At 46.6% G+C, this 13272-nt stretch overlaps 1 long non-coding RNA gene across 3 annotated transcripts in view; it reads left to right on the plus strand.

The window, feature by feature from the left end:
- The window catches only part of LOC308072949, a 75379-nt gene that overhangs the window by 43452 nt on the left and 18655 nt on the right, over positions 1-13272 (plus strand). For 2 of the 3 annotated variants that reach the window (XR_013931854.1, XR_013931856.1), the window contains one exon: positions 1-13272. This exon is cut by the window's left edge and continues 14045 nt beyond it; it is cut by the window's right edge. This is a non-coding gene — a long non-coding RNA (uncharacterized lncRNA). The other variant, XR_013931855.1, reaches the window with a different exon arrangement.

The raw sequence follows: 13272 nt of genomic DNA on the forward strand, positions 1-13272 counted from the left end.
CTGGCAGAAAGAGCAATCCCTTCTGTGGTGTGTGTGTGGGAGCAATTCCTTCCTGACCCTGGGGAAGATTGGCTCCTGTCCTGAGGAGCAGGATTTAGATCACTTTTATCTTTATTCTCTGAGCTACAGGGATTATTAATGGTTATAAAATGACCCAGCTGCGGTGTTTGACTTGGTGACCTTCAGTGACAGTGAATTTTGCAGGCTGACTGTACAGTGGGGGTGGGGAAAGCTTTCCCTTGTTCTTCAGGAATGTGGGAATGCTTCATAGAGATGTCAGACTGGAAAAAGAGCCTTGAGAGAGTGTCTGCTTCATTTACCGACACTGATCTGAGCAGCTGAACCGTGTGATGCTTTCCAATGAGTAGGGCAGAAGAGGAAGGAAGAGATCTCGCCTGATTCACATGGAGCACAGCGTTTACCCCGCAGCGTAAGGGCTGTGTTTACATGCAGTACTTCTGCAACCATGGTTCCGTTTCATATTTAGAAGTGCTCAAATTATCTGTGCATGTATGCTGGCCTGGGAGCTTTGGACAGTGAAACCCTCTGTACCACACCATCAAAACACTGCCAGGCACCTTTACATTGACCTGGATCTGCACCCCCGTGGCTCGGACCAGGGAGTGAAAAGTCCTTGGCCTCCCTGTTCTGCCTGCTCATCAAAAGGGTGAGCTGAGTATTTTTGTGTCATAGGATCTGGACAGAGGCCACAGAGTTGATTTGGTTGATCCTGTGCAAGTAAGCGGAGAAGAACTCTTGTTCTCTACCAGATCCGAGCAGATCAGTGAGCTCAGACAAAAACCTGCCTGAGCCATTTAGTCTCGCTGTACCTTCAGTTGCCTGAAGTCTGTTGTAAGAGCTAAGAGGTGCACTTTGCAGCCAGCCCAGGGACACACGGCACACTCGGACTGGAAACCCATCTCATCTCATGCTGACCTATTTTGAATGAGTAAATTCATCTTCTCTGACTTCATTCACGTGCTGGCTGTCAAGTTGTAAGAGCAGCGTTTGACAGTGCCTATACTGCTGTTTGTATCGGCAGACAATCACCCGCCTAGCAAGAGTTTGTAATTTGACTAACAGCTCATGACATTATTCTTATTATTTATTTCTGGCAGAACAAATGCAGCAGCAACTTTCTTTCATACCATCAGCTCCAAATGTCTGTGGCATCCCATCAGCCAAAGCTCTTTTTAAAAAATTCAGCCATACTCCCCCACATCTTGCTAACTTCACAGTCCCCCATGGCATCTGTGTGCAGTGAACTGAGCTGTTGAGACTAAATGCAATTTGCAGTCAGGCTTCTGTTAACATGGAAATGTACCGGCTGCTGTCCTGCAGTATGGATTCTCATTCTGTCTAGCATATGGTAGCATTAAATCCAGTCTGGAGTGCCTCTCGTTACCACACTGTCAGTCTTTGCGGAGTGGAGAACCCTGAAAAACAAGTGTGAGAGAAATATATTTCAGGAACTGGCTCTCCTCTAGCAGATCTTGTTGGGAGCTGTGAAAGGGAGACCGTACCTCAAAAACTAGCCCTGACAACCATCTGAGCAAGTACAGAAAACTGACTTTAACACTGATGCAAAAGCTATGTACTTCCCAAGGCAGGTATCGCACAGGGAGAAGGGGACAAGGAGAATCAGACAAGAGCAAGTTCATTATTAACAAGTTAAAAAGCTAGAAGCAGCCTATTCTTCTGCTAGCAGTATGGCAGAGATTTTGATTCAGGAAGATAGCCTCGGGTATGAAGCCGACAGTTATGTAAAGACTTGATATAAATGTAGGCAAAACAAGAAATATATCCATCCACAGAGAAAACAAACAGGCAAGCCTTTTAGCCATGAAGTATTTCATTCCCGCTTTTGCTCATTGTACAGCACATAAAAGTAGCCCTGGAATTTCTTCAGTGTTAGCGTATCTCCCATTGTCATGTAAGGTAGTTTAATTTTAATTTTGCTATTTGAGTGTTATGAATGATTCAGAGTGTTTTCTCACTGTTGGCTCTGATGGATGTCCTCGGCTCTTCTTCCCCGAGGCGCTCGGGGCTCTGGCCTTGGTGAAAAAGATACAAGCTGGATCTGAAGAGAATCAGGTTTGAGGCAAGAAATCCATTGCCGCGGCCCGGCAGAGACATGGGCATCTGAGTCATGAGCTCACACTGCTGGCTTATTCATAGCTCTCTTGGTCAATTCCACCCTTAAGACCACAAGCATCTGTTCTACTCATGCACACTCCTGTTATTTGTTACTTGCAAAACCACCAATTTGCGTTTGGTGCCCTGAGCCTTTGATGTGTGGAGAATCCCAGAGTTAAGGTTGTGGGCTAAGGTCAGAAATAAAAGGTATTGAGTGCATTTGATCTTAACGCCTGCTTTTTCTTAGACACTTCTCTGACAATTTCTTACGAGTGGAAGTTTATTTCAACAATATTTCAGCCTGTATATGGCTGTGGAGAAAAGCTGGAGGCAGAAGTAGTGTCAGTAGCTCAGGAGTGTGATTACAAAAACCTGGAAGCCTGAGATGTAGGAGGGAAAGGTGGCAGCCGATGGAAGGCTACTTTTCCATCCTGGGAGATTTAACACTGTATGGTTGAAGCTACGGGTGACTGTAGCATCCCAAAGTGCTTCCTGGCAGTATTATGTTTAAATAGGAATAACGTGCCTGTTGGATGTAGCTTCTTCTTTCTTTGTTACACTTCTCTATACTTCTTGGTAGAGCTAAGACATAGGAAACGGCGTATTACCTAGCTTGGGCTCCGTCTGCAATATTGCTTTGTGAATATTTCAGTGTCCTGACCCGTAATGCTGTGGCAATCTTAGAAGGGGGACAGCTATAGGTAGATTTGTGAGAAAAATACAAACAAGCTGTTGGCTAATGGAATTTTTTTCTCAGAGAATAGCTGTGGATGGGAGGAAGACCTCAACCACAGAGCAGATGAGGTAGACTTTGGACCTTCCTCCGTTCCTGATGGCCTGAATAATTAATGCATGCTTACATGGAGAAAACTCTGTACTTTACATGCAGACAGAAATGGGTGTGTTCATCCCAGCCTCAACCCATCCTCATCTTTGTCTTCTTTACCTCAATTAAAAGTGTGAAGATCGACCTAGCAGTGTCTCGTTTTTGAGCTTCAGGCTACAGCAGTATTTGCTTATTATGGCTAGCGAAAATGCGGGTAATCTCCATTGTGAGAACTGAGTAGACCAAGAGACGTCTCATCTGCCCCAGGAGGTGACTAATCCAAATTTAATCCAGGAAGATAAACATGCAGTTCAAGAAAGTATTTTAGCACAGGTTTAAATTCTGAAAAATGTGGTGGAATTTAAGAATAAATATGTGTGTTTACATGCTTATGTGACTACAGGCAGAAAAGGGGGTATTTCCAGGTAGCTTCCTAAGTCAGATTCTTAAACCTCTTTCTGAGGAAACCTGGATGTACTTTTTTTTTTTTTTTTCTGACTGTGAGTGGTTAGTTTGTCCTCAGTAGCAGGAGGACAAGCAGCTCTTGCTTGTCATGTTTATCCTAAATGTGACAACAGACAGTTCCTAACTGTATAACTCTCTCTTCTCCTCCTCCACAAGGCATACTCACTTAGTTGCCTCAGTGATATCCAGCTGGGCTCCATCCCAATTATTTGTTTTTCTGGTAATCATCCATATTTCTATGTAAGAAAAAAAAAAAGGCAGCATTGGAATAACTGTGGTTTTGCAAAGTAAATAACTGAGCAGAAACTCTCTGCATCTGGAAAGGGAAGAAGGGAGGATTCTCATTTGAGGCGCAGTTTTCTTTGGTTTTAACCTGTATCCTTGGGTTCCATCACTGGAGATCTTAAGCCATGCTGCAGTCCTCTCTGCTCCTGTGCTTTAGTGCCCCATGACAAGGACAGACAAGGCCAGTGAGGTTCTGCATAAGGCTTTGTTGGCACTGATACCACCGTGCACTGGGGAAATACCTACAGCTCTCAGCCCTCAAATGCTTGTGGATTTGGTCTGGCAGAGTTCATTTCAGATGAGTTAGATCCCTGCCTTAACTGCTCTCCTTGCCTTGAAAAGCAAGAGGTCTGGTGTGCAGAGGTAGAGTGTCCTCGTGGTGTCAGATGGAGACCTCCTCTGTCCTGTCACTGCTGATCAGCTTGGTGATCTTAGCACTTGTGATGACCAAAAGTGTTTGGGCTTTGTGTGCCTTTGACACGGGTGACCTCTGGTTGGGTGGGAGACCTGTTTATGGCCATCTCCCTGAACGGAGGTTGTCCAACAGCGATGCTGTGTACATGGCTTATGACTCGGAGCTCGGTTGAATTGAGAGTTTCTCACCAGAGCTGCCTTCTTGGTGGGTCATGTTTTCTGCTTCTACTTAGGCTTTGCTTATCTTTTGCTGCCTGTTTCTCATTTGATTTGTATCCTAACCCACTACTGAAGCTTTGTCCTATTTCTAGTTCTGATTTCTGGGAAAGCTTTACAGAAAGAAAACTGCCGTATAAGCAACAGAAATAGATGAAAATCCTTGTAGTTTCTGCAAACTGTAGTGAACTGTCAAGGACCTGGTACAGAGGAAGCAGTATTGAAATTGACAGATGCTGCACCTTAGGCATTTGGAGAATGCTGGTGAAATAAAAAGGAGAAAGTGAAGGCATATTTTTAGAGGCCCATAGATCATAGATAATGGTGTTGCCATGGTGTTGATTACAGAAAAGGGCTGTTAGTTTACTTTCTAAAAGAAAAAATGTAGTAGTTGTGACCTGAAGGCAGTTGGGAATCGATGGACAGGGCTATTGATATCAAATACTTGATATTCTTAGTTTTCCTACTCTGACACCGTGCAAAATAATTTACAATAATTCCTTAGAAACACGCTTGAGGCATGTTTATTCATGCTTCATGGGATTTGCCTGTGTTATTCTGGAGACGTATATAAAAGTTTTTGGGTACTTAGCAGCAAGTGAAGACATCGATCCTCTGATGGGACTTCAAAAGAATTGTAAGGCTGTAAAATGTGTATCTTTGAGCGTCATCTCTTGGTCAGTTGAGTTTTGCTTGGCCAAAGTTGGGATAAAACAAACCAATTCACCACAGATTATATTTACTAGTTTATAGCACACGAAACACTCTAATCATGGGTAATTTTTGAATGGCCAAAAATGAGTTGTTCTCACCTCTGTGTAACATGGTCTGTTTACAGAATACTGAAGGGAAGGATGTCTCCATAGTAACCTGTAAAGCAGGCAAGTCCGTATCTTCTACTCTGATACAGTCTTTGGTGAACAGATTGTACATCTGGTTAAAAAAAAAAAAATAAACCACAGTTTTTGATTATGTGACTTTCATTACTGCTAAAGAGCTGCTGGGTTCAAGATCTGTCCTTCTGCTTCCCCTTATTTGTTATATTTGAAATGTTCTGAGCAAGTCAATAAATTTGAAAATATGTGAGTTGCCGTTACATCAAGTTGTCTCTGCTTGAAGGGTTCTTCTGCAGGTGAAGAGATAGGGAATGGTGAATAGTCTTCAAACATGTAAACAGACACTACAAAGAGAAAACATTCACATTGCCTGTGGGTAGGGCCAAAAGTCTTGGGCTTACCTTGAAACAGAAAATGTGATCAAGCCTAAACATGAGACAGTATTTTCTGAGGGAAAAGGAGTTAATCTTTAATGGATTTCTGAACAAAGTTATACAATTTTCCTTGCTGAAGATTTGAAAAACTGTGAACAAAACAAACATGCATTGTACCTTCACCCCCAAAAAAAATCCAAACCCAACTCCCAAAACCCCCAGAGCAGGAATTATTTAAATAGAGATGATTGTGTCTTAAGACATGGCATGCTGTCGGTGACTTTCTGCGTTCCCGCTCAGTATTGCTTTCTATGATCCATTATGTTTCCTAGGGGTTTCTCCTATGAAGCAGATCTGCTTTTTCTGGGAAGAGGATGTGACAGCTGCTTGTTGGTTTCTGTCTGACGCCACTTGTGGCAAACAGCTGTGTGTGAACCTCTCCTGTTGGATGAACGGATGCTACACAAGAGAGGTGAGGTCCAGCACACGAAAATAACAAAGAATGGTTGAAGGAGTGACTTTAATCATCACAGATGCTTTCCCTGAAAGATCAAGTTCCACCTGGGGCTAGAGGAGCAAACCAAGCCAGTGGTGCACTGCCTGGGGGATGGCTATGTGAAACAGGCATGGGAATGGGGACCGAGGCTGGAGTGACCCAGGCACCAGGCTGCGGAGATGGGATGAAAGGTAGGGGCTGATGAACAGGACGTCCCAGTCCATTCCTTGTACTGGTGTCCGTGCTGTTTTGAGTCAGTGTTCCAGTATGCTATTACCAAATGCTCAAATTTCCTTTCCAGCTCTGGAGAGATGACATGTAGGAACTCAAAAATCCAGCTGGTTTTCAGGCTTTAGAGGTGTGAGGAAGGTAGCCCTAGGGATCCAGAGGGAACAGATTTCTGGGACTCTCTGTTTCAGCTGGGCTGGTCTGATTGCCCATTGGTATTTCCTAAGCTGGCAGATGGAAATGGAAATTTCAAAACGTAGGAAAATAATTCCAGTTACTTTTAAAATATTATTTTCTTAAACTTCAGAAAAAAAGTTTTGTTCTAAAGGCTGATAGATGATGCAGGGGACAAACATTTGTGGATCATGATGTTATCTGAGCGTGATTCCTGATTGTTGAGAGCATGTCGAGACCTGGGCAGCATGCTTAGCTCCTTCCTTGTGCTTTTGCTTCATGGCTCTTTTTTCCCTTTCCACTGGAAATGCCTGCATTAATTTCTGCTGCTCCCAATATCTCCTATTGCTAACGGTAATCCTGCATTAATCAATAATAATCAGAGCTTCCTAGCTGCTACCATCTGTTTTCTTGATGCGGGCTGTTTTTAAAACATCTCAGTTTGTGGCAAAGTGCTTCCTGGGTGTGGTGTTTGTGAAATGGGGTGGGGGCTACTGGGCCAGCGGGGCAGGGGTGGGAGAAGGCCCCGGGGAGGATGGATGCCCTCAGGGAGCACCGCCGCCATCCTCGTCCTGTCCCTGGGAGTCGGGGAGGGTTTGTCCCCCGGGTACCGGGGTGGCTCCGGGAGATGCTCCGGGCTGGGCGCTGTAGGCGGCGATCTGCTGCCACCTCCCGGCCGAGCAGGCACTGGCATGCGGGGAGCCACCGCGGGGCCCGGCGCTGCACGGATGGGCGGATGGGAAACCACTTCCAGCCTTCAGGTAGGACACTGTCACCTCTTTGAGGCTTTGACAGTGGCGCCTGTGTGTTCAAGGGCAGCCAGGGTGTCAGTCGTCTTGGGTGATACTGCTGGGTGCTGCGCTGTCTTGTTGCGTTTTTCCGGTCTACGCCATGCAATGGTCTCATTTCCTTTTGCAGTTTGTTCTTTCTGGGTATCTTGGCCACTTGGATCCCCCAGCCAAAGAATGACCAACATCAGCATCGTGGAGGCACCCGGCTAGCAGCAACTGCAGGAAGAGGCAAGCTGGCCACTTCTCTCCATCCCTGCGGCAGGGGAGCAGGGGGCAGGACTCCTCTCCCTCCTTCCCTCGCCACAGTCTGTGGCTGCTCCCAGCTCCATTGGCCTTTCCAGTCTGCTCTGGGCTGCTTGGCTGGGGCTCGAACGCCTGAGGAGGGTGTGCCACGCTTGTTGCGCCAGAGCCATTTGCTGGCAGCCAGGCTCTGGCGGGGGTGGCTGTCCTGCTGCTGGCCAGCCCACAGTGACTTACTAGTACTGGTGGCTAGTAGTTGCTTTTTTTTATTTGGATCCCTGTGCCTCCTTTCTGTTTTTAGGGGAGGGCAAGGGCTACTCTTCATTCTTGCTTGCTTTTACTTCTTTGGCTTGTTCTCTAATAGCTATTGCAGCTTCCCCACTGCCTGTGGTGACTACAAATTTGAGCTGAATTAATCCCAGACAGAGGCTCAGTCCGAGGCAAACTTTCCTTCCAAAATGTTCAGTCTGAAAAGACATGAAAGCAAGATGGGCTTGCCACCTACCTTCCCCGTGCCTGTCTCATCCCAGGCAAAGGTTTATTCGCTTCCTTCAAGCAGGACTGAGAGGCCCTCGGTGCTATGCTGGGCACTGACCAGGCAGACATCGAAGGGCGAGTCTGCCAGACCTCAGTGAGCAGACAAACAGAAAGCATCAGCATGGCTGGCACTGACAGCCTTTGCTTGCCGCCCTGGAAGCAGCCCTCGGTTGCAGCAGAGGTGATGCTGTTCCTTCCCCAGCTGGCCCAGGCTGCTGGCCCTGCTCAGACCCTCAGCCTGTCCTTGTGCAACCCTGTGCTGGCCATGTTTCATCCTGTTCAGTTATCCCTCTCCACGTCTCCTAGAAGCATCAAGATTTCAGCTTTGGTTTCTCCCGGTTTCCTTTCCCAAGGACTCTTATTTCACGGCGTCCTGGCCTTTTGTGCTGAGGTTTGTTTTCATGCTGCCTGCCTGAGGTCAGCATCTGTTCCCACAGTCCCTGCCCAAGGGGACTTTCTGATACCAGATAATACAGCTGCAGGTCCCAAGCCCTCTCTGATAAGAGCTGGGTATTCAATCCCAAAGCAGCCACTTCTAAATCAAACATAAGGAAACCAGCTGCCTTCCTCTTCATCTCTGGGTCTATGCGTGCAGGTATTCCCTATAAAGAAAGTGGTAGAGCTACCCTGTGGTGGGGGCCGCAGCAGGAGCCCACCTCCCCCAAGAAGCCTCATGATGGGTGTTCCTGGCAAGAGCCTTTCTCTGAATTTGGACACTGCTTCTTCCTTGACCTGAGGCTAACAGCAAGGTCCCTCCAACACCACGTCTGTGACAGGTAAAACTCCTCTGGGCTGTTTTTCTGTGGGATTTTTTTTTTTTTCTGTGGAGCTTGCTGTGCTGCCATATTTCAAAAGAGCTACAGCAAAAAGCACAGAAAGCCCCTGCATCCCCAGACACAGTGCTGTGCCATGCAACAAGCTTTTCCTTTGGAATTCATACATAATTGCTAGTCCCATCAAGGGCCAGTCATTTTAATAGTGTAAAAATCACTATGGTTTGAGAAACCACTTCGTCAGACTGGGCAAATTTTACTAAGCCAGTATGCGGGCTGTGGGCACAGCTGGAGTTAAACAGAAAGAACCCAGTTCCACAAATACTAGATATTCTCTTACTTGGTGGGAAACAAAGTAAACAAGAGAAGGAAAGGCTGGAGGAGTGGGGACAAGGGAAGGGGAGAAAGCTTCCTCCTTTCTGACAAAACTGTTTTCACCCCTTCCTTCCAAAGAAAGGTTTTCTGCCGTATGTAGTTTCAAATATTTGTTTGCTCTGCCTGCTTGGTTATTTACTGCTCTGAGAGTCTGTGCTGCCTTTGCTGGCATGCTCAGTCTTTCAGGGAGTATGACGGAGTGCAAGGCTGTTTACCTATTTCTACTAGCACTTATTTAGCAGCGAAGTTGGTTTCTAATCCAGGTCTTGCCAGAAATTCTTGAGCTTAGAAACTGTAGCAGGAGCATGGTGGTATGGGTATCTTAAGGGAGGGTTGTTTCGTTTTTTTTTTCATCTTCTAGGCAATAATAGCTTATGTTATATACTTTGCTATCAATGGTGTATTTGACTCATGGAAAGGGGAAAGTTCTTTTATTCCTGGGTTTTTCCAGATAGAGAAACAAAGGACTTCACAGAGAAGAGGATGGAGAGGGAAAGGAAGGCAGATATTTAGCAAAAGGCTATGCAGAGCATCTGTGGGAGAACCAAAGTCAGCCAGAAATTTTCTGGATTCCTTGTCCCTGCTCTGGGAACATCCACCATCCTCACATGTCCCCTCCACCAGCTTTTCTCTTCTGACCTGGCCCAAGAAAAGGCAGACTCTGCTGTTTCAGGGCTGGTTCCAGTGGTGCAGGGCAGCTGCCAGTCCTGGAGGGCTTGGGGAGCCAAAGGGTGAGCCTGACCTTTGCCATCAGCTCTGGGCTAGCCAGACTGGAAACTCGCATTCCTAGATGAGCTGACTACTGTTGTTCTTGTTTATTACTCTTATTAAGTTTCATGCTCCTTTTACCACATTTCTGTAGGACCACAATCATCTCTCAAGGGCCATGCATCTTTTCCTTCATCCTCTTAAATTAATTCAGTGTTGGGAAGGACCACCTTTGGTGCTGAATCCGATTGTAATACACCTGTAGACTGAACAGCGTTCTCTGGACCGGCTTCAGGCTGGCCCATTAACCCAACACTAATAAGTCTGCTCTGGGCTGCAAGAGACTGCAAGTGCCCTGAGGGATCTGGGCTTGAGTGCTGCACAGTCCTGCTTCATACTGGGAGTCTGCTCAACTACTTTTGGGGCTTTCAGCAGTACTTTCATATGTCTTATTGTTTAATCCTGGATCCTGCTCTTCCTTCAGAAAGACCTGTCACCCAATGTTTTCTCTGTTTTTCCAGCACGGGGGGAATGAATGCCACTTCATTTTATTAAAACCAGAAAGGATGTTGTTGGCCATTGTGCCCAACATCCTGAACAGTACTGCCCATGGGGCTCACTGCTTGCTCTCTGGGTTGGGTCAACAACATGCCTTTGACCCAGGACTTTTCCAGGCAGTACTCTGAGTGCTAGTGATGCTTACTGACAATATTAGCCTGCAATTATTTTGAAAAAAAAAAAAAAAAATCTTTCTGTATATTTCTGTCTTATCCTTTAAGGATCCTAAACACTAAATCTTTCTTAACTGTCTTTCAAGGAGGCAATGACTGCTTGGTATGTGCTGGAAAGTGTCTTTTACAACTGATATTAACTAATGGGGGTGAAATTGCTCTTGGCTCTTGATATTCCTAAGTGTTCCCCTTTGGGGGCTGGATTCCTTCCCAGCAAGTGGCAGCAGCCACCAGCAAAGGTGAGTTTGACATTGCTGCAAACTCTCCCTGCAGCAACCCGTGCAACTGTGCCAGCACTGACTCCCTTTGTTCGGATTATTTATTGAAGGTGAACTCCTTGAGCATACAAAGCACAGCATGTTTTCCCGAGTACAGCCAAGGACCCCAGAGATGTGCTGGAGGAAAAGGTCTCAGGGTAGAACCATGTTGGTCACTGCATAGGCTTCAGGCTGCTACCTCCAGTTACTCTTGGCTACCTGGCTTCAGGCAAGGGGCAGCTTCCCTTGTTCTGAGAGAGCCTTTTGGCTCCAGTAACGGGGGGAAAGATTGTTGTTCTTTATGGTTTAGAAAGAAGGGAGGGAGAACTGGGATACTCGGCTCTCTGTGCCTCACTTTTCTTATCTATAAAGTATGGGTGACAATATTTTACCTTCTTCAGAGGCACATTTGCAAGCTAATGGACAGAAAGTGCTCAGAAAGTCCCCACCTCGGCAGTTGGGACACGCTGGCAATCTGCCCAATAGCTCTTAGATGTGCCCTACCTAAGTAACAGTGGGTGGTAAATGGTATACATGTTGTCTCTAATGTGCTGATTGTTCCCTGGGTGCTGTGTGGTCTCTGTGTTTGCGGGGAGTGTTGCTCTTTTACTGTGTGTTGGGAACCATCTCCTCCTTTTGTTCCGGGTTGGGCAGAAGCCGCCTGCAACTTTGCTGGCAGAACTGTTGTCTTAGCCAAGCGAGAGGATTCCTGTGTTCCAGCATCAGCTCAGATGAAGTTTGGCTAACAGGTCATGGTGCCTGCAGGCTCTCGAAGGCCAGCGTGCTTCTGCAACCACTAGGCTGGGACAGTGCCTGCTACCTCCAGCCTCTTGCATGAATTACAAATGTTGACATTTTTTATGGCATTGCAATTATGCTCTCTGCTGGCTCTGGATATTCAGAGCTAACCCTCTGTCATGACAGCAAGGCATTTCTCTGGATATTTATGCTGTGAGACTGGGAGCAGAATGCAACCCTGAAGGCTTTCAGCAGTGTTAACTCACCCTCATTGCTAGTATATGAGAAACCTGCCACACTGTCTCTGCTTTGATATCTTCCCTGGATTTGTGCTGTGCTGCAAGGCTTCTCTGATCTCTGCCACTAAATGACACAACCTAGAAGAGCAATGTAGAAGTGAACTTAGCAGAAAACGGTCTCTCTGTTTTAAAACCAGAGTGATCTTTAGGAAAGGAATTACTTAGATCTTTGATGCTGCAAAAGGTCAGGCAGCTGGGGCATACAAGAGAAATCCGATCGTTCAAATAGTGGGAACACTGAGAGAAAAACGTTAGTGTCAATCTTGGGTTAATTGGAAAATATTCAAAGGACTTTGTTTTGCTTAATTTTGAGGTTAGAAGTTCCCTGGGGTTCTGTGAAAAGAACACAACGCTGGCAGTTTCTTTGAAATGAGCAGGAGTAAGCTGCAAAGCAAAGAAGTTGTCAGAGGGGATGTGACCTCCTCATGGACGGATGGATTGGGCAGCAAGCAGGGAAGCCAAGATGAGAACGCTGTGCGGCTGCTCTCGCTTCAAAGGAAGTCTGTGGTGTGGCAGAAGTTGATAGGTACGAAGACACCGCTTCGAAGACGGATTCATCCTCTGTTCATCCCAACATCAAAGACAAGGTTGCCTCGCTCCAAGCGCTCCCTGGATGCGTGCACAGCCTGTGGGAAGCACCAGACACACCAGCTGTGTTGTGACTCCACTGGTCTGTTAGAAATGCCAACAGCAGCACCAGTGGTAAACTTGTCGTTGCTCTGCAACAAAAGCCCAGGTTCTTGGATTAACTGTGTGCGCTCGCTAAGGTCACCCTTTTATTTTGTTATCTTTTGTTTCTCTTTTCTCCTTAAACATAAAGCGATTCAGGGCAGGGAGTGTCTTAGCTTGCGTTTACACAGTATCCTGCAGAATAGGGACCTGCCTGTGGTTCCGGGGCCTCTTGGCAGCCCTGATGGTAACCTGTGTGTACGGGAGGGTAGGGGCACTCGCCTGGTGAGTCTGGAGCCCGCAGAGCCAGTTCAGCTCAGGGAGTCACACAGGGAGCATCTGGGGCTCCGTGCAGCAACAGGGGAGCAATACGGCAGCCAGGCTGTCTGTCCTCCCTGTGCCAGGGTAATTCCAGCTGAGCACCCTCCTACACCACCTGCAGTAGAGCAGCACGGGGAGGTGGAGACTTTCTGTCATACCACTTAAGAGGAGATCTGAGAGAGCTCTTTAGCCAGGGAATTATGAGTTGGGGGAACCTATTAAGAGAGGAGGTGGATTCACTTTCCTGAAGTGAATCTTTTCACTTTCTGGAAAAAAGGAAACTCTCCAGGACTGTGAGACTCTGCCCCACTGTATTGCCTCAGAAGCATTTCAAGCCTTTGGAGAGTATGATTGGTAACCATGTTCAAGGGTGCACAGTGTTC

This window comes from Falco punctatus, assembly GCF_963210335.1.
Source record: "Falco punctatus genome assembly, chromosome: 13".
In the NCBI taxonomy this organism is placed as follows: Eukaryota; Metazoa; Chordata; class Aves; order Falconiformes; family Falconidae; genus Falco; species Falco punctatus.